This window comes from Falco cherrug, chromosome 1 (assembly GCF_023634085.1).
Source record: "Falco cherrug isolate bFalChe1 chromosome 1, bFalChe1.pri, whole genome shotgun sequence".
NCBI classification, from domain to species: Eukaryota; Metazoa; Chordata; class Aves; order Falconiformes; family Falconidae; genus Falco; species Falco cherrug.
Genome location: NC_073697.1, coordinates 76,867,185 through 76,888,354, shown reverse-complemented (window position 1 = coordinate 76,888,354; position 21,170 = coordinate 76,867,185).

Below are 21,170 nucleotides of genomic sequence, written 5' to 3'. Positions count from 1 at the left end.
TGGTTGTCACCCACTGCTGTTTCTGCACAGAGGCCCTTCTGGTGGTGTCTTTGCTGTGGGATTCTTCAAGGGGTGGCAGATTGGCCTAGAGGTGGAAGTTATATGTGTGTGATTTTTCACATGCAGGTGGGTAAGAGAAACCCTGCCTGTAATCCCTTGCCTGACAGCAGTTATGCTGTAACTAGTAGCATGAGGCAAAGGGCTTCACTTTCTTGGCAACCATCTACCACTCCCTTTTCTCCCCAGGTTCTTTGTCATTTCTACATCTAACCAACTGCTGTTGAGCACTATTAAAAATGCTTCAGGTTTATTATCTTTTTTTACTACTGTTCTTTTAATCAAACACGCAACACAGGTCTCTTAAAAAAAAGAAAAAAGCCATCTGATTATTGTTCTGGTTTGGGGTGAGTGGGGAAAATAACTATCTTTAAAAGCTATTTGTGCCCCAGCACATCCTCAGATGACTTTGGTGGCTTGGCCTGGGCTGCTTTCACATTTGAACACTGGCCCAAGCTCATGAGTGAGACAGCTGCAGTCAGACATTTACTGTAACAGTTTTGTGGCTGAAAACCTTGTGTGATGACAGCTTCTGTTTGAGAGATAAGGAAGTCCAAGCAAAGCCTGTTCGCATCCAGGGCAGCCAAGGAGACGTGCAAGCATTAGAAGGGCTAAGAGAGTTCTTGGGTTTCTCCTAATGCCCCGGTGTTACTTGCTAGAGCATGCAGGCAGTGCAATTTTTGCATTTATAAAGCCCTAGGTGGCAGATATGAGCACGTGCTGTTCAGTATACAAAGATTTCTTAGAGTGCTCCTGGCATCCCCTCCCAGCCTTTGCTCTGAGGTTCCCAAACCTCTGTATCCTGAGGGTTTTTGGTGCCACCTCTTGGCAGAGATAATTAAGCTGGGATGTCATATTGATCTGTTGCCGAGGTTATTTGGAGGTTCAAGTTTCCTAAGTCTGTCCTCCACGGACAGCTCTGTAAAGGGGAGGGCGGCCAGCGTTCCCCTGGTCCATCCATCCCCAGCTCCTTTTGCCAAGCACAATCTCCCGCTGGCCCAGGGGTGGTATCCTACAGGGGAGCAGCTCTGCTGAACCACTGCCACCATGGCAGCCTCATCTAGAGCACACTGGATTGCAAGTCCTGGATGCTGTGACAACGGCAGGATGTGGGCTCCCTGCACCCACATCCTGGCAGAACAGGGTCAAAAATATTCATGAAGTTTGCTAAAAGTAGATCTAAGTGCCCCAGGAAGAGCACCGGTGAGCGTTTGCAGCTCTCCTCCCATTCTCATGCTTGCTAAGAGGGTTCTTGCTAGGGAATATGGGCAGCCGGAGTTGTTCCCAGCCTTGTCCAGCTTCCAGAGCAGGGCTGGTGACACGCTGAAAAAGTTCATTCTGAGGCTGCTCGTGTATTGAAGAAGATCCTAGAGTTTGGGTTTCAACACTTAATCAGAAAGTGAGGCTCAGTTTCTAACCGAGCACCAGACAGCAGTGTGAGCAGAGCTACAATTGAGCCACGAGCCTGAACGCGGGGAGTTGATGACCAAAAATGTGGGAAATCCAAGAGAAGCTGACTGCTTTCAAGCCCCACAGGGATGGTTCAGCCTACCATCTGTCTCTGTACAGGTGCTGTATGAGCACCTCACATCCTTGCTTTAGATATTTGCCAGGCCAGACTGAGCATGGGGGATGCTCCGGTGAAAAACTGCCTGCAAGCAGGATATGATACAGAGGGTGGGAAAAATCTCTCTGCCAAACCATGGGAGTGTAAATCCAGCTAGTGCTTTGCTGCTGGAGCAAATTTATCTCTGGTGTTAAATGTAGTTCTTACAGGCACTCAAAGTGGAGAATGACCTGTGGAAGATGTGTTTGCCTGGCTAACGGGGGGCAGCAGGAGCGTAAGCAGGGGGAAGACGGAGTGCATCATTTCCTAACCACAGTGTTTCTTCTTTGGTTTCCCCTCCACAAATGAGCCTCATTGAGAGACTGGGTCTTTGGGGGTGTGTCTCTTGTCTGCAAGCAGTGCTTGCTTTTTGTCACGTACCATGGGGCTTCCTCTTGCTCTGTAGTACCTCCCTCGGGCTCTACAGCAGGGCATTGCCCTTTTCTCCTCTCTCTTACACACCATGACGCTGTTTCCATGGCTGCCAGCGTAACCATCACGAAGTCAAGTGTGAACTTGGTTTCACAATGCCTTCCGCAAGCTTGCATGTGGTCTAGGGGCAGGAAGGGCACTTGGGTGCGGTGGGAGGGGGCTGCGCTAAGGACGCAGCTCTCAGCAGCACTGAGGGCACCCTGCGCCCCTGGGAACAGCACAGAGCTTTGCCATAAAGCCAGCAGCATGGGGCTGGGTTGCGATGCTCCCAAACTCCCCTAGTATTTCCACAGACTTGCTCCTACTGGGCAGTTTGTCTGGCTCTAAACTATTGCAATAAAACATATTTACGTCCTTGTCTCTTTTTGATGGAACTAGGCTTTAAACCAGCTGCTCTGGCTCAGCAAGGTTCTGCCATGCTGCAGCCAGAGAAGCTGCCCAGCCTGACTTTATCCTCCCCCTTGGAGGGGTTCTGCGCCAGACAGTTAGCTGTCCTTAAAGACTTGCTATTGACATTTATACAAGGCTTAAAAAAGAAAAAGGGTGCCTTTGTTGAAAAATAATTGCAGCTGGCATGTTCCTTTGGTACATATAAGTCAGAGCAGTCACCACGTTAAGTACTTTGGCTCCTGGAACAGGGATACAGGCAAGCTCTTTCAGCCAATGCATTAGTCACAGATCTCCTCTGCTCCAATGCAGCCATGTAGTCTTGGGGGGAGGGAAGGCTCAAACTTCATAACTAGGAGAAGTTTCCCCAAAAGAGCATAAGAAGAGGGTGAAACATTCAGGATATCTCCATAAATGCTTTTATAGCTTCCAGCTATTTCTGGTGTGGGAGTCTTCTTGAGACCATGGTGATGCCTGTCTTTATATTTAATGAATCCTAGACAGGTTCAAGTGGGAAGAGATCTCTAGATGTCTGCTCCAAGCAGGACCACTCTCACACCTAGCTGAGGTCACTCAAGGCCTCATCCATGTGGATGCTGATAACCTCAAGTACGAAGACGCCACCACATCTCTGTACCCTAAGGGCTGCACTGCTCTCCTAGGGAAAAGGCACAGTCTTCAGGAATCAAAGAAGCTCTAAGCAATGTTGCAGTCTTGCTGAAACACCCTGTTTGTTCCAGCTCCTGGCCAGATTTAGGACATATGGATGTGAGGGGACAAGGTAAGTGGCCGCAGGACAAAAGTATTTCAGGGCTGGCAAGTCCTAACCAATGTGTAGTTTGGGGCAAAGGAGCAACTGCTGTTTGCATGCAGCAAGATACTTGCCATCCACCAAGATGTACATCCTGCAGTAAAGTGTAGAGCCATATTCCCAATACAATTGTTGGAAAACCCTGCTGCCAAGAGTTGAAGACCTAAATTGACCTACAGCCCACCTTTCAATGATACCAATCAAGGTCAGTCTCAGTAAACCAGACCTGTTTCCTTCCCAGTACTCAATATTCAGCAGTAGGGAACTCACGATCTCCTGCACCTGCTTTCCATCTTTATGGCCCCTGCCAGAACAAAACTGGAGCATTATCAGGAGTGTAATTCCTCAGTGTTTGTGTGGTGACACTCAGGACTGTGGAGACAGGCTTTTATAGGAAGAAATATAATGGCCCTCTTCAGCTCAACTCAGGGTTTTACGACCATTCCGTTTTCACACAGTGTTCCCCTGGACACCTGGCAGGTGTTGCGTCTCCTGCATTTCCCTACTTGCTGTGATTTCTTTGATCTAGGTAGCCATCAGAAATCCAGAGTGTTTCCTTGTCTATCAGCTCAGCTGACTGTGTCCTTGATGGCATTGCAAGCCAGGGTTCAGGGGAGCTATATGTGTTGTGGTGACAAAGATCTTCCACCTCTTGCTCGACAGCACACGTGGTCACTAGGATAGGGGATGCTGGAACAGGTCTCCCTCTTGGGCTGAGGACTGTCACAGCCCAGCTTTACTTTCTCCAAGAAGCTGTCTCCAAGCAGATCAACTCATAATAGGAGGCAAACTACAAATAAATAAATCTATCGAACCCTCCACTCCTCCACGGTGTCTTCTGCAGGAGAACTTCACTTCAGAGACCAGAACAATTATCAGTTGAATGCTTTATAGCCATGCAAGCAATTATAGCAGACACGCACTAACTTTTAAGTTGGTGTTCAATAAAATTTCTTAGACAACCAATGAATCTACGCACAAATCTTGCAGTGCTTGTAAATGCCCTGCAATAACAGCCCAGTGCTGTAAACAGTGAGCCGTAAAGCCAGCGGGGATGCACTCCCTGGGGGTTAATAGCAGGATGACTGAGCATTTTACTCAGTTTTCCCTTTTTTAGTTTTGGTCTTACTGCGACGAAACATGGCTTTTGTTCAGGCAAGCTGTCTTGTGACTATTATTTCTGCTAATAGGTATCCTATTTTAGTCTAAAATCGTGTATTTATTAACAGTTCAGTACAAAAAGCTTTTGTCATTACTTATCTGCAGCAAACTGGATTTAGTGTTTAACCACTTAGCTCAACAAACACAGGCACTGCACACATGACGCTGTGGCCCACGCTGAGACCTGGGAAACCCATGGCAGCCTCAGGCTGCTTAGGACCTTCAGAAGCCAGGGCTATCTTTAGAGCTGGGCACCACATGAGATGGCTCCAGCTGGCAACTCAGGTTCCCTTGGAGAAGCTGGGAAGGAAAGCAGAGTTATCCACCTCCGAAATCAGAGCAATATATGCTAGCAAGGAAAGAAGGTCTCCGAGGGCCTTGTCTTGGCCACAGTAATGCCTGTAGGATGCAGCTGTCCCCTGGGGCACCAGGAGCTTGCATTGGCAATCCTTCTCTGGCACACTGGCAACATGGAGCAGCTCAGCTGTACTGGGACAAGTCCATGCTTGGCCTTAAGGTGACTGGATGGGGAAGCAGAACACTGCCCACTTCAGCTACCTTTGTTGCTTGCCTGTCCTCTCCTCTTCCTGGAGCAATTTCTCAGGTTGGGGGACAGGAGCCTGGTGGTCAGTTCCTTTGGCACCTGTTGGCCCACATGGCCGTAGGGCACAGAGGTGCCCTGGCAGGGGACAGGGGACAGCCCATACCCCCGTCCTCACCACTTGCTGTCAGCTTCCTTGCTGAGGACACCAGAGCCCATGCTTATCATGCGGAAGTCACACAGGGAAGGCACAGGAATTCACACCGATGACCAGTGAGTGAGCTTATATTAAAACCAGGGTGCTCTTTTAAGGCTGTGGGGGCAACCAGCTCGTTACATGAGACCTATGTAACTTGCTCCCGTGCTACCTGCCAGCAGCTACCATATAAGAGTGGTCCCCCAAGCCTGCCTGTCCCCTTCCATGCCAGATCAGGTCTCAGGTAATGCGGGAGCAACACTGCCTGTTCCTCTCCAAGAATGTCCCCTGTCCCCAAAGCAGAGCATTGACCCGGCTCCCAAAAGCCAGGCAGAACCAGACAGGCAGAAAGCAGTGCTGAAGTTACTCTCAGGCTGGTGTGCTTCATGTTGTGCACATCCTCCCTAGCAGGTCTTGTGCTGTTCCCCAGGCTGACTCCATGCTGTGTGGTAGAGCCAACCCTTCACCTTCCTGCAGCCTGGATTATTCACCTGCGGATGTCTACCAGATAGGGCATTACTTCTGAGTGCTTGTTGCAATTTGTCTTACTGCTGTGTTGCTGTCTTGTAGGATGTGTCTCAGAAAGCATGATGAATCCAGCGGGGTCCTTTCAGCAGAAGCTGTAATTCTCATATGGTCCCCCTGGTCCAGCAGCAGCACCAGCTACAATTGTCAAAACAGTCCTTCTTATCAAGACGGCTTGCTAGACTGACTCATGGGTGCCAAGCCAGAGGCTGCATCAACCAACCTCCAAATAACCATATAACCCCCCACCCAAGCAAAACAATGGGATGTGGGAAGCCATGGCTTCAGGGCATCGCAATGAAGCTCAACACCCAGGGATGGCAAGCATCTTCCCCCACCACGGGTAGGAAAAGCAAGGGAGAAAGAAAACCTCAGCTCAGCTTTCTAATTAACAGAATGAGAGATATGCCAAAGTCTGGCAAAAGTGCCCATCTGGCAGGACCCTGCAGCTCCACCCTCAGGGAATTTGCATTTCTGACATTCAGTCTGCCTGTTTGAAAGAATACATTTCCAGCATCAGCTGCATACAGAGACTGGTAAGCCAGCTCTGTACAGCTTCATCTAAATAAAGTTCCACCCAGCTCTAGCTGCCGCCAGACAAAAGCAAAGGCTCTTTTCTTCTGAAATACACAGGAGGGCATAAGCTAGCTGGGAGCTGTATTTTCAGCTCTGCTGTTGCTTTTCAGTTCTGCTGCTTGTGTTCATGCTTGGCTGCTTCATCCTTTCCAAATTCCAGTGGTGGATTGCCTTTGTTTCCATAAAAATGTTGAAGAAGTTTGGATATGGTCTTACAGGAAAAGTGAGGATGCAGTTTACAGGATCTTGCACCAAGGGGACCCTGAGAACAGCCAGGAGCCTCAAACCCATCTGAACCTGAATTAGTAGCTGCATTTTTCCAAGGTGCAGATGACCCAGCAAGAGCAAGGGGTGAGCAGTGACCAAGGGGAGCTCCCAGCTGCAGTATAGACCCTGACAAAAGACAAGGCTGGCAAATCTTAGAAAGAGTGATCCCCTCTCAGAGGTTCAGCTGTTTGGTACGGAGCCGCTACACAGCCCAGCAGACCAAGCAGTAAACCCAGTCCCAGGGAACCAGACTACTCCAAACTGGTGTAATTATTGAGCTGTGGGGATGAATAATCATCCAAATAGCTTTCTCCAGGCAATGCAGGGAAGAAATGTCACCAACCATGTGAAAATTGAGACCATATGCTTCTAGGATGTTGAGAGAAGTGTGCTTGACAAAGCTGGAGTGAGTTTAAGGCTGGTCCCCAGGTCAGACCCTGGCACAGCAATCCCTCCTCTTCTGGTCCCAGGGACTTTCCCAACCCTGGTCATTATTTCCACTGCAGCCAGTGCTGACTTTTCTGTACGACCTAGTGAAAGACTGCAAGTCCTTCAAGGCCAAGGCAGAGCTTGTGCTTTGTTTGTTTGGAAAAAAACATGAACGGCAGAAAAAAACAGATGCTGGAGAACTGCCTCTGGCCTCCCCCATCTGTGCATGAAGGCAACTCCCCCACGGCAGCAGCAGCCTCTCCTTCCGCTTGGCAGGTGTTGTCTGGACCAGAGCCATAGATGCAGGATCTATTTTCTGTCGAGCATGCAAAGAGAAGCAGTTGCCTGGCACAGCCCATGTCAGAAAACACTTTGCTATCTACTTTAACAGCTGATCTGATAACACAGAGGTGCTGGCCCCCCTTCTCTGTGCTTCATCCCCTGAAGAAGCAGGGCGATCTTTGACTTTTTCTTACCATGGAGAAGCTATCGGACACAACTTGGGACCTGAAAGGGGTTCTTCAACTGTGCAATTAGTTTCTGGGAATCTGGGGTCCTTTCACATCCTGAAAGATGGCATTTTCCACCTCTATGGGCAGCCTGTCCCTCATCATCCAGCTCTCTGTGTGCCAGTAATGGAGCCACACGTGCATGTACCGGAACCCCCCCGACGCTCTGGCCTGGTTACCCCATCCCCAACAGCCTTGGCTACAGCTCCCACATCTCCAGAGGGCATGCACCAAAGGCTGGGAAACCGGGAGAAGGCAAAGCGAGCACTAATCAAGCAAGGCGGCTAGTTATTACCAAGCTGCTAGTTCTACTGCGAGAAGCCCTAGAGCAGCAAAACTGCTCGCCTCGCCTGTGTTCATTAGCAGCACAGATAAGAGCAGCATTGATTGCAGGCTATAATTAGATCTCTGGGACCCTTCTGGACTAGCTTTCTCTAGCATTGTGCTACTCTGAAAGCACTTCCAATTTCTTTTCTCATTCCTTTTTTCTTTGCTGAATGGTTGGGATGGCATTTCCCTATTCAGCAGATTTGGGACAGTTTCTGTTTTCTCTATTGTGGCTCACCGACCTCTCCCCAACTTGGTGCCACAAGCCCCACACCACAGAGTTAGCAAAAGCTCCATTGTTTGACCGCTCCTTGTCCCTTGGGCTGTAGCTCTCTTCTCAGCACTTCGTGGCTAACCTGCCAGGCAGCCCTCCCTGCTCTGGTTAGCTTGCCAAGATGCAGTTTTGTGAGCATCTTTCTCTGATGATGACTCCAATTTTCCTGGAATTGCTTTCTTAGTATGTCCTGCACAGCCAGCCTACAGCACTCCCAGAAGAGATGGATGGAGTAAGCCAGCGCTAAGCACGCTCCCGGCACAGCGGCCTACATGGAAATTATTACTTCTCTCCTGGAGTGCTGGAAAACAGCTTCAGCATCCACTCAATGAAAAAAGGGGAGGAAGAGTCAAGGGAAAGACCCATGGCACAAAGGCCTGGTGTTCATGTATCACCACTCCGCATGGAAAATGGGGCCTAGGGGTCTCCCTGCTTCTGGCTGCCCCTCCAAAACACTCATGTGTTGGAGACAACCACTAAGCAAGGCCCTGTGGTGGGCATGGGCCTTCTGGGTCGCACCACGTTCATTTTTCGTTGCCACATGCACAAACCATTCCTGAATCTCCTGCTGCAGCGCCCACACAGCAGCCGGGAGGGCCGAGGTGCCGGCAGCCCACCTGGGATCATGGAGCCAAACAGGCACGCCGGAGCCTAGCCGATCCACGTGCTGAAGGAGGGTATCTGAGGGAGCACATTTGTACCTCTGGTTTTGAACAAAGGCCAAGCCAACGGAGATTAAAGCATATTTTTGAGTGGCACTCTCCTTAAGGACAGAAATTCACCCAGGACAAGACATCTGCATGATGAGCTACTTGGAGACTTGCTGACCTCACGCTGATGAGTAACCTGAAGCAGACAGGGCAGCGAGTGCCTGCCTCTCCCCGGTACCTTCAGGCAGCAATACAAGCTCTGACCCACCCAATGAAGTTAATCATGCTATTTTCTGCAATGTCAACATGAATTTTATCTCACTGTTTGTGTTTCAAAGCTATGTGAATCGTTGGAAGCAATTTTATCCTTACTCCGTAGCCTCCCCCCTCTTCCCTTCCCTTTCTCTTCTCTAATCTCGAATTGCTTTTCTGCTGGTTTAAAGTTAAAGCAGTTTAAAGTTAAAGCTCTGAGAAATTACTTTGTGAAACTGTATTTGCTGACGTATTAAATTCCCTGTGTGAGATCTAAGCCAGATCTGCTGAGGCTAGTGGCTCTCATATGGGCTTATTGCTTGATACTCCTCTGAATCCACGAAGAACCAGTCCAGCAAAGAGAGCAGGTGTTTTATTCTGGGTGATTTTCTAATTTCCTATATCAGCTCTGCATGTGCAAACCAGAGTATCTAGCCAAAAGGTCATCACTGGCAGAGCACAGCTTGGCTGGAGCTGAGAAACTTGATTATAAGCAAGGGTGAAAAAGAAATTACAAGCTGGAGTTTCACAGCCCAGTGCAGGTTCTGACCCAGCTCATGCTGATTAGCAGCCAAAAATTTAAGATCAAGATCTCCATCTGCAGGTATGGCAGGAAGTTCTCCAAAAAGAGTGGCATGACATGGGTCTCCTCACTGACTCTCTTTTATATGTAGGTGATTTTTGATCTACAAAGGCCTTTTGGTACCTAACTCCCCATCTCCCCTGTAGGTCTTACAAGTTGTCCAGAGCAGCCCGTAATAAACCAGGCCTGACAACGCTGTCGAATAATTCCTAGCACAGAACTGCTTAAGCAGTAAGACGATAACGTTTCTAACCAGCAAAGGCTAAGGACAGAGCCTCTATCTCCCAAGACGACCATGAGTTTTCGGCAAATTAGTCTGGCAGGAAGCAGAGACAGCCACAACCATTTCTGTCCCAAAGCATTTGACAAGGCAATGCATAGTTTGCACTGGAGCCAAAGTCCATTAATGTAGGAACAAAAAGCTGGCAGTACCTGACTTTCTAATGTAACCTGATATCACTATTTAATGTCTACAGGGTGAATTATTAACAGAGTTCCACCCAGTGCCTTATCACTGGGAGGCTGGAAAAATCACCTACTTCCAAGGGTAGGTTCAATGTCCTTCGTCAGACCTAGATTCTATAATTTTCCCCTTATCTTAGCCTTATTTACATTTTAAGTTGACAGGCATGACATATGGCTTAACACCCTTCCATGAAAAGACGAGCAAGAGGGTGAAGGTCACTGCTACCTGTCTATTGGAAGGGATCAAGCTGAAGGGGAAGCATAGAGAGAGAGAGAGAGGGTGTGTGATTCTGTTTTCTTTTGATCTGGTTTGGCACTGAAAACGCACATGCCTAAAAATAAATCGAACGTTTAAAGGGCACTATGACAGGGACAGGTTTGCAGGGTAAAGACAAATCCTTTCCTGGCCAGACAGAAACTCAGGTCATCTCTGCCTCTCCCAGGCCACTCTCTCATGCTCCTTTCTTCCCCTTGCCTTGTGCTACCCTGATGATCTCCCTGATAGAAACACCCATTTCAAGTGTCACATTCCCCTCCTGCTCTCCTATCCCTACCTCAGTTTCCCTCTGGAAACCCACTGCTGATAGAGGAGCCCATCATATCATAGTCACTTCTGTCAGGGCCAAGCCATACCCCAGGTGTCTACTGAGATGTCCACAGCTAAGTGGTACCCGAGCATCTGGATGCTCCTGCTGCACCTGCAGGCTGAGCAGCAAGCCACGCTGTGACGTGAGAAACGTGACAGCCACGCTGCTCAAGGGCTTGGCTTCTTGCCCGATAATTGGCTTGAAGAAGGAGGAGAAAAAAATTGTTTGCAAGAGTATCATGGAGAGACATCAAGACGGGGCTATTAATAACAGGCAGGACATGACCTGCATGCCACATGTCACAGGGCCTGATGGTGAGGCCATCGTGTGGTATGTGCAACTCAACGTGCCTTCACGAGGAGGCAAATGTAACCCTCACTCCTGCGGTCCTGCAGCTACTCAGCCTTTACATTGGATATCCCAGTGCTTTGTGATGTTCTTGGGAAATGCCTCAGGACCCCCAGGAGTGTTCCTCCATTCTATGAATGGCTTTGACTTGGTCCTATGCCCATCTCCTACCACTGCAGAAGATGCCACGATGGGCAGGCATCGTATTTAATCCTCACTTAGCTGAGCTGCCACATCTAGACACAGACTAAAAGAGCCTTTGACTCACTCTGGGCAATTGCTCTCCCGATGGCTCCGTTGCAGCTCACGCTGCGGGGTGCTACAGGAGCACACGGAGGCTGCGTGATGGGGCAAAGCAGGCAGCAAATCCAGCAGACAGCAAGTCAGGCTTCCCTCTGCAGCATGTGGGTCTCGGACGTGGTAGACACAATGTGTTAGGCTGGCAACCTGCCTGTCCCTCCCCTGCAGCTCCTCGCTGTTGTGGAACTCCCTCCATCCTCAGGACTGCAGATCCAGATGCTTTTTTCTCAGAATATACTGCATTTATTGGTAGCACCTCAAGGATTTTCCTTGCCTGGTTTTCTGGCCACCTTCCTAATTTTTCTAGGGTAACTTGGGTTGTTATTTCATGCCACATCCAAAATCCTGGAAAGTTATTGCAAGTGAGCACCCTCACCTGCCAATGAGATGTGCAGTCTCAAACTCCCCTTTACACAACCCTCACTTCTGCACACAGACCACAGCCCTCTTTCTGTGGGATCCAGCCTGGTATCCAACACCTCACAGACCTCTGGTGATTCTATACCCAGCACAAACCATTCTTCCATGGAGTCCAAGTGTCTCCCTTTCCTGCCAGCACCATGCAGAGACAACGACCTGTTCCTTCTCAGCAGTATTTTCTCTTCTGCAAACCACAACTAGCTTCTGCTTTACAGCAGTAAAAGCAGATCTCTATTTCACTGTGTTACTAGGAAGTGAAATTATTTCACAGTATTTGCCAAAATATCCTCCCTTCCCACGTTTCGGTATGACCAGGAACAGGAGGAAGATGCTGCTCTAGTTTCATCTACTTGAAGAGGTGTTTGGCACGCAGCTGAAGAGCTGAAGAGCACGGCACAGTTAAACAAGAGCGGGGCATATCTGCTGGTGGCCAGGCTGCCTTCAGACCAAACACATCTGCACAGAGAGCCAGCCTCTCACTTTTCATGGAGTAGCCCCCAGGGAAAGCCCCACTGCCCACATGGGAACCATCTTCCAGGACAGCTTCCAGTGCTGCTCACTCCCCAGTACTGTCAGGTCTCTCCATCCAAGGGGCAGAGGCCAGCAAGGACCCTGGCCACACAGGTGAGCCATGCCCTGGTGTTAGAGCAAGAGCAGGGATGGCCTCAGGGGTGACTCCATCCATGTGTCCACCCTGCTGAGACAAGGTACTCTGCTGCAGGGCAGACACCTCAGGGCACAGCTAAATACCTCCCCCTTTATGGAGAGGGGATGGAGAGAGGCCAGTGATGTGGGAGGAACGGCCAGCCGTGCAGAGGGACGGGAAGGGCAACCTGGGAGAAGCTGGAGAAGGCTGATAGGGAAAGGTGGAGAAATCCCACCACCCTGTTCCTCCTCCGTGGCTTTGCTCTCGCCTCCTGCCACTTCCAACACAAACCACCAGGAAAGCAGCTGTCAGTCGGTGAGAGGGTGTGCCTTTGGGATGGAGGAGGAAGGAGGGACCTGGAGACGGAGCCCCAATGCCAGAAAGGCAGGCGGAGATGCCCTAGCACCACCAAATGGCAATGACAGGAGACCGAGACTAAAGGCGATGGCAGTGTAAAGCCTTTTCTGTTCGCACTGCGTGCCTTCACAGGTCTGAGGAAGGACAGCAAGGTTCCCCAGGCTCACCACAGCCATCCTACTCCACCACTGTGCTCCACAGTCAAGGAGAGTGAGTAGCTACTGAGAGGTCACTCCTCTGCCCAAGACACAGCAGCAACCACAGACAAGGACACCTCAAGGTGAGGCAAGATGCGCATTTCTTGTCCACCCAGCAAGCAGCTCTGCCCAGCAGATTCCCCTGAGGAAAGGAGGAGAAAAATGTGTGTCACACCCTGACCAGAAGCCAGCACAGTCACATCAGTGGTCACAAAACTGCAAAATAACCTTGTGGCTTAGCTGAGCCAAACCCCATTGCTCTGAAATTAATTTACTAAAGCATATGCAACTCCAGAAGGATGGCCCATGGGAAACACCCCAAAAGAAAGACAAAGTTTTCTCCAGGTTGCTTGTAGGGTAGGTTAAGAAGGGCTTCCTTAGATAACTGTCAATGATGCAGCAGGAAGTATGTGACAGGCTCCCAGCCCAGTTCACACTGATGGACCTGAACATGACTGCAGAGGAATGCTGCAAAGCAAAAGGCAATCACATGACATGAAGGCCAAGGTGGACATTTTGGTGATGATTACCAGGTTTTAAACCTGTTGACACAGTTTCCAGACATGGAAATTTCCCTGTGAAGTCATCTGAGGGACCTGCACTGGAGCCAGAACCTCATTGCCTTCTACACAGGGAATCAAATCTTGTGTCACTCCCTCCCTCCTGCATTTCTAAATCCTGTTTAAAAATAGGATGTTTCTGAGTTCAGCCTCCCCTAGTGAAAGCCATATGAACAGTTGCTATCCAAAACAGTCTTGTCATGAGTTGTGTATACCAAAAGACCACAAAACTGGAGCGCAGAAAGCCAGTGACCTCAGGAGAAGTAAAAATGTCTGCAAAATTACCCCTCCTCCATTCAAGAATGTTGCTTTCTCAGCCAGTGCCTTCCAAATGAGACAAATGCTTTTTAATTATTTGGCCCCCAAAGTCATTAAGTAGACTAATACTGAGCTAACTGAAATCTGACATCTTTGCACTTTTTTTTTTTTTTAAGTGAGCATACTGCATTTCCTTCAAAAAAAATCTTTGCCATCCAAAAGAGCAAAAGCCAGCGGTCCATGTTTGATTCGTCCCTGTATGTTTGAGTTACGTGCACTTTAGGAGAGAGAGACAAGTATGCAAACATGGGAACAAAGCCAGCATTTGCAAAATTAATGAGAAAAAAAACCCTCACAGTCACTGCTTCTGCAGAAGCACTGCCTCCCATGAATTTATGTTTACAGAAGCAACCAAGAGAAGACAGAAGCATGCAGTGTGGTCACTTGTGCTTAGCTCTCCTTCCCTTCTCCCTCTAGCAGCACAGGGACATGAGGTCTGGGTAGTTTCTCAGCCTGTGATACTGTGGGAGAGGAACTGCACAGCTGACTGAGCCGTCTGTAGTCTTTCTGTCAGTCAGATCTGCCTTGGGTCAGACATGGCTCCTAGGAAGGTCAGAGGTCTGCAGGAAGGAGGGAACTGCTGCAGTAGGCTTTCAATCTGCTGCAGCAGCAAACATCCATGCAACTCCTTCTCCAAAGCAAAAATCAAGGCTGAACATACCAGCAGTGGGAATCCTCCTCTGAGGGCTTCACACTTCATGGGACTTGGTGCAGGACCCCTGGTGGGGAGAGACTCCCTGTCGCTGCTGGCTCCAGAGAGCAGAAAAGCCAGGCTGGAAGTACAGAGGACTAGGATGCCCATGTTGCTCTGTGCCACTGGGCACCCAGACAGCCCACGGCAGCAGCTTTCAGCCCATTCCTGGGAACGGGACAGGACAGGGAAGTCCCAGTGCGAAATCTGAGGTGACGTGACCTAGTGCCAGAGCTCCGCAGTGGCTGTAGGTGAACCCTGGCTAGCAACACCACATGCAAGCATGCCAGTGTGGGACACAGCTGGGCTGCTGTGGTCAGGCCTACGGCCACCATAGGGCACTAGGATTGCCTAACATGAACCCCCTGAGAAGGAGCTATGGACGCATGACCACGTGTCCCAGCTGTAGGAGCAATGACTTGCCTCTGGCAGAGTAAGTGCTGTCCACTCTCAACTCTGAGCAGCTGAGCAAGGTGACCTCGCTCTGTTTTCCCGCTCAGAGACCTTTTCTATGTTGCTCTGAAGACCAGCAGAGTACAGACCACCTCTGAGTAGACCATGTTAAGCAGAACCCAGAATGCGAGCAGCTCACCAGCAACTGGAAGGCCTTCTCAAGCAGAAAAGGCTCTCAAAAGTGTTCAAAAATATCTAGAGCCCTACAGCCTTGTGTGGCAACACCGAGAAAAGAAACTCAGAGGAGAAGACTTGGTACTGGACAACCACAGACGAGGGACTGGCCCTGAATTTCTCAACAACCATGAAACTCAGAGCTTTCTTCTTGGATGTTATTTTCTGTTAAGCACAATCCTTATACTGACAGTGTTTTCAGTGGTGCGAGTAGAAACTATTGCAGCCGGCTTAAGTGATGGACAACCATTGTGAAAATGCCTACAATGGTGCAAGCATCCAAGTGAGACCTATTTTCTGGATGTTACTGCCCTCAGATACATCGGTGTTTTTCATCTCCCACTACTTGTTGCGCTTGCCTCTCCACAAAAGGTCGTCTGAACTCACCTGGCCAACATTTTGCTTCAGTTAGAGCTGGAAAAGAGGACATCTGAAAAGGCAATGGCCTTTCTCAAGATGAGACCCTCACCACCCCAGGGACATATTCAGATATTTGACATTTTGAGCATGCACAATGTGGAAATTTATCTTCAGCTGATTCTTTTAAAGTAAACAAGCAAGAACACAATGCCTCTGCAAAACCAGTACATTTCAGGGGACAGCAAATACCTGAATGCTGGAATAATGTGTAGGGTAAATACTACTTTGGCACCTTTTTTCTGTTTTCTTCGCTACAGATCAAAAGACTTTATGTTATTAATAAAGCAAGAATTCTCCGTTTGAGTGCTCTACAGATAAATCAAAAGCCTGTGGTATCAAACAGTGAAAACTTTAGAAAGGAACCTAGGGCTGGCAGAAAAACACACTAGCAACTCGGGAAAAACTGGTGGGTTTTTAGGATCCTCTGGAAAGGCTAGAAGATAAAATTGGTCTGAGCATCTCAAGTAACGCTTATGGCAACACCCTCCCCTACCCCCACCCCCACCCCTTTTTTCTGCAGAACTGGCTACTAGCACTGGCCAAGGCTTGAAAGACTCTCACCTCTCCTTCTCACCTCTGATTCCTTGTTGGGTGACCTTGGAAATGTACTTGGGGTCACCTTGGACACCCAAAAGGGCCAGCTATAGGCACTAAGCAAAACCATTAAGTTCCACATCTTGCCTTGACCCTTTCCTCAGTCCTGCCTCTCTCTGAGCACATTCAGAGCCTCCCTGCCTGACGTGACATTTCTCCAGCTGTCACGAGCTCAGAAGTACCTTCAGCAGAAGACGGGAGCAGCACGATTTCCCCACACCCTGCTCCTCCCCGACAGTCACGGCTCAGGGGAAAGGCATGTCTCTGTCCGTCACACGTACACCATTTATAACCAAACCCACTTTGTCCAAGGACTGTTCCCGCCTTACCAGTGAGGAGTGTGGTTTTCTGCCAACTTATTATTTTTTGGGGCCTGTTTACACACAATCACTGCCTAGCTCACTCCAATTTGTTGACATCCTTCTGTTGAAGGTCCTCAAACTGGACACCATGCTTCTGATACAAGCCTACAAACCCCAAGCAGAGGGAAACCAAGCATATCCCCTCCTCCTGTCACCTGGGTATGAGCTAGGCAGGAGAAGTCACCACTGAGAACAGAAGACACAGAGGTAGGTCCAGAACATCAAGGATATTTTTTGGCTTGTCCAAACATCGGAATGAAGCTGGATGAGCACTGTCTGAAACTGTGCTTAGAGGTGTGGTTATTCTGAATGAGAGACTGCTGCATCTCAGAGCTGGCAACCTCTGCAGAGGTCAGGGCAGCAGCTAGGAAAGAGAGTGTTCTTGCAGACACCGAACTCCACCAAACATGGGCTGCAGAAGAGGCTAAGCCCATGGCAACAGTGCACCTGGGTGTTAAGTTTATGCTAGAATTACATTTGCATGTTACCTGTTCAGAAGTCCCTTTCTTTTCCATCTTGTGCAATCTCGTTTCCCTGAGTTCCTTAGCACTCCTTTTTCTCCTGAGCCTGCCAGTACTGGAGTTAAGATGAAATGGAATGAAACCTATAGCTTTGTGGACAGAGGGTGTTCTACAGTTGTCAGAAAGGTCAAGAGGGGAGATGGCACCTACAGAAATCTTGAGAGGAGTCAGAGAAATGGGTGCCAACTAAGTTCTCGCTGGACCCTGAATGAATACCACTGCCATTGGTTATGGTGGTGACGGGGTATGAAAAGTGCCATCAGGCTGAACTCTGGGAAGGGGTTTCAGATGGTGACCTGAAGCCGGCAACCCCCCACCCCCCTGTTTTCTTTCTCCTCTAGACTAACATCGGCTGCTTTGCAAGTTTGGCACTGGCAAACCGGTGAGAGAATTTGTGCCTGATTTGCCAGGCAAAAGGGGACCAGTTTATGATGCTGTCACACAAGGTCAAAGTCACCTGTGAAACAGGGCAGGCCCCAGGCTAAGCACGGAGACAAGCCCACAATAGCGTTAGCTGCCAAATTCCAAAAGCCTTTGACTGCAGCACTATGACCTCAATGTAAGGGGTGCAGGACCGGTTGAATTATCCACGGCAAGCAAACACGCAAACTCTCTGGCCAGCCTCAGCACTGCTACCTGTTAACAGGCTGCAGGCAAACCGCCTTGCTGTTTACAGGTGTTTGTTATGTAGAAGCGGACGAACTGTTCATGCAAAACACATTTCAGCCTAGGAGCTGTCTGCCAGCCCTTTACTTCTGCAACTCCCCGCCCATGAGCTGCGCTGCAGATGGCAGAGCAGTACGTATCCCTTGCTCCCTGTAGTACCTGTTAAGTCCTACCCGTAAGCAGAAGAGAGACACAGCCCAGGGAGGAGGAGGATGCTGTGTGTGAAGCTTGTGGGTAGATTTCACCTTCCTTTTTTGCAGATGCTTACGCATGTATTTGCTTGTATCCATTTTCCACTCTTTCTTGTTTTCCTCTAGAGATTATCCTCTTCCTCCAGGGGGGATTTTTGCCTGAGGGACCAAACTGGGGACTGTGCCAAGTCCGTCATTAGATGCACTTCTCCCACTGCTGTCTCTCTGTTTGCAGCCAGCGCTCTGTCCCTTTCCGTCTTCAACAGTCTCAAAGCAATTTCCAGCTCTCCTGGCTAAATAATCAAAACCAAGGCACTCCCGTGCTTGTGGAAAAAGTTAGCGCTGTGCTATCAGTGTTGCAGGAACATGCCTTTGAAGCCTTGCACTACCCTTTCCAGAGGCAGAGCTCCGTTACCAGAGATGGTCTTCAGCACAGCAAACCGCTTTTGGGGAAGAGGAAGGATGGGGCTGAAGGCAGCTCAGAAAGACTGGCTGCTCCAAACTTACAAAAGGAAAAATAAAGTGCAAGACCACTCCTTTATTTTTTGTCTTCCCTCCCCCCCCTTCTCTTTTTTTAGGCATTCTTTTTGCAGGGGAGGGCCAGTTCTCTTGCCAGCCCCTTTCACCTATAGTCTGCTACATCTCAATGTCTTGCAAGGCTGAGCTCACTGCCTAGCACTCTAGTTTGCTCCACTTGCTCTGATGCAGTTGCACAGAAAGCAGCTCTGTCCTGCCCACGCAAAAAATGCCTTTTCACATTCTGCCAGCAGCAAAGAGACAACAGTCTCAGGCTCTGTGGTTTGTGCAGACAGCCAAGAGAGAGTCTGGGAGGCAAAAGCTGCCCTGAGAGGGAGTGACACCTAACCCTGAAAGCAACAAGATAAGGCATCCCAAATGCAGCAATTTGTTCTAAGAAACTGAAAAGCTGAAATCCCTTCATCCCAGCTTAAATACTTGCACCAAACCACTACCAAAAAATAAGCATCGCTCTTTCCTCACTTCACCAAGTGCTTCAGAGACTCTTCCCAACTTCGAATCAGTTCAAGACTTCCTAAAGGCCGAAGGCTAAGCACCCCAATCTGCAACCGAGGACCTTGGCAAATAATTGGTTTCCACAAAGACCAGCTCCTCCGCCACTCCTGTGCAAACAGGCAGTATAACAGAAAAGATCCCAGCCCTAACAATTGCACAGCAGCTGTCGTTACTCATTCTCGCTGAAGTGCAGAAACAAAACAACCAAATCCCAATCTAGCTGTCTTCCTCCCTTGCTTTTTGGGAAGGCTAGAGAGTGAGCCAAAAAGAAACACATCCTCATTTCCCAAAGCCTTTGGTGTTTAGGAGATGACGTCTCAGCCTCACAGTTGCATTCCCTCCCCTGGCTGCCTGAAATCCCCATCTCTCTTGCAAAGGGTCTGTGGAAATTGTATGCTGCAGCAACAGCACAGCTTCTACCTTCCAGCCAAGTCATATTAAAAGGCAACAAAGACCAACGGGACAATCCATCCTCTGGAGGTATTGCCTCTTCCTTTTAAGCTGACTGAGCCATGCGCTTGCTCCAGGGCCACCATTCCAGTGCCCACACAGAGGTATGAGCGATACTGCTACTGGAGAGATCTCGGGTCTCCAGTCTGGCCTCCAGCTGCTGCTTCAGAAGACAGGACTCCTGCAGGTCCCATACAGTATCTGCAAGCTTTGTGCAGACAGCTCAGATACCAGAGGGCACCAGACAGCTATGTTTAGGTAACTAAATCTTTCCCCTAGCAGGCCCTATAGGTCTAGTTCTTAATGAGCTTAAGATAGAGTGAATTATGCGCTGCTCGTGCCACGCTTTTCTGAGAGGAAGAAATAAAGTGGAATTGGAAACAGGACTAGAGTGAAAACTACAGATCTATGGCAAACCCAGCAAGTGGGAAACATTTTTAATTAACAGGCATCCTTCTGTCTCCTCGAGAAAACAAGCTTCTGGCTGGCTCCATTTGCTCATTAAACTCTGCCAAAATGCTCAGTTCACCATGTTTCCTTGAGATGTTCTGTAGACTATGTCTGGAAAGACTCACATACTCCTTTTCCATTTCAAGGCCTGTCATTTGAGGTTGTAGCCTTCCGAATGGATCGCCAAAGCTGTTTTGTAGTGGGACGCTGCAGTCCCTGCCATCCTTTGTGTTTGCCCTTATATTGGTAGATCCTGAAAGAATGGCTCCAAGCACAGCCAGATTACTCTCTACGCTGCATGGGATCCCAACAGGCGAGGAAGTCATTGGTGCCTTAGTGGTGTGCTTAACGGTCCTCCAAGACAGCTTTTCACACTTGCATGAAGCCAAAATAAATCCATCAACATGGATCAATAGAGAATCTTGGCGAGACATTCTAGTGCTACCGCTAAAACCACTGGCAGCTATTGGTTCCCAGAAAGCTTTCAAGAGTGAGACAGCCTGTTTCAGGAACTCAAGGAGCAGAAAACAGTGTTGGAGCTTGCTTTTAAAGCAGCAAAATCAAGCTGTAAGTGAAAGAGAAAACACAGCTGAAGAAGGTGACATGAAAAGGTGACTTTCCCCAAAAAACACTGGATGAAGAATCAACACTTTGCATTCCAGCACTGCCTATGCAATGATGGATGTCTCCTCTTGCAGCCACACTACAGCAACAACGCAGTAAAGTTCAGGGTGCGACTACAGAAAGGGATTTTGTTTAAAAAAGACCCAAACTGATTACATTCATGCATACTCACATACCTATAATCACAAGTGCTATGACATGTTTCCAGCGTGCAAGCATCAAGGATCCATGGTCTTGCCAGGATTACTTGCAATGACAGGGTAGAAAAAAGATGCCAGCCATGTCCCCCCACCCTCCTGAACTCTCAGGCTGGTGAGCATATGCCTGTTTTGGATGTGCTCTTTGTACCTGTAGGAGTCCAACCTGTGATTAGGATCATCTTGTCCTACCTCTGTGAATCATTAGGACACGCTTGCTCTCCTTTGTTTCCTTACCTCAATAACTCATAATAAGTTCCAATCTCATTCTTTTATCATCCAACCAGCATATTTTTATGCTTTGGGATTTCAGATTGGTCTTGTCTTGGTTTAGGCTGCCCCTTGTTCATTCCATCTAGGTATCCCAAGGAGCTGTAGGCATGCTGTGATTTTGATGACCTGCTAACACACGTGCCATCAGCACCTGTCGTTCTCATACACCTCTAACACCTTCCTTCTGGTGGTTCTTAGACACTTCCATTGCTTCTCCATTCATATCAATGTGTCTAATTCAAATCCCACGAACTCCTGATAGCGTGAAAGAGCCGAAGAGCGACTGCTGAT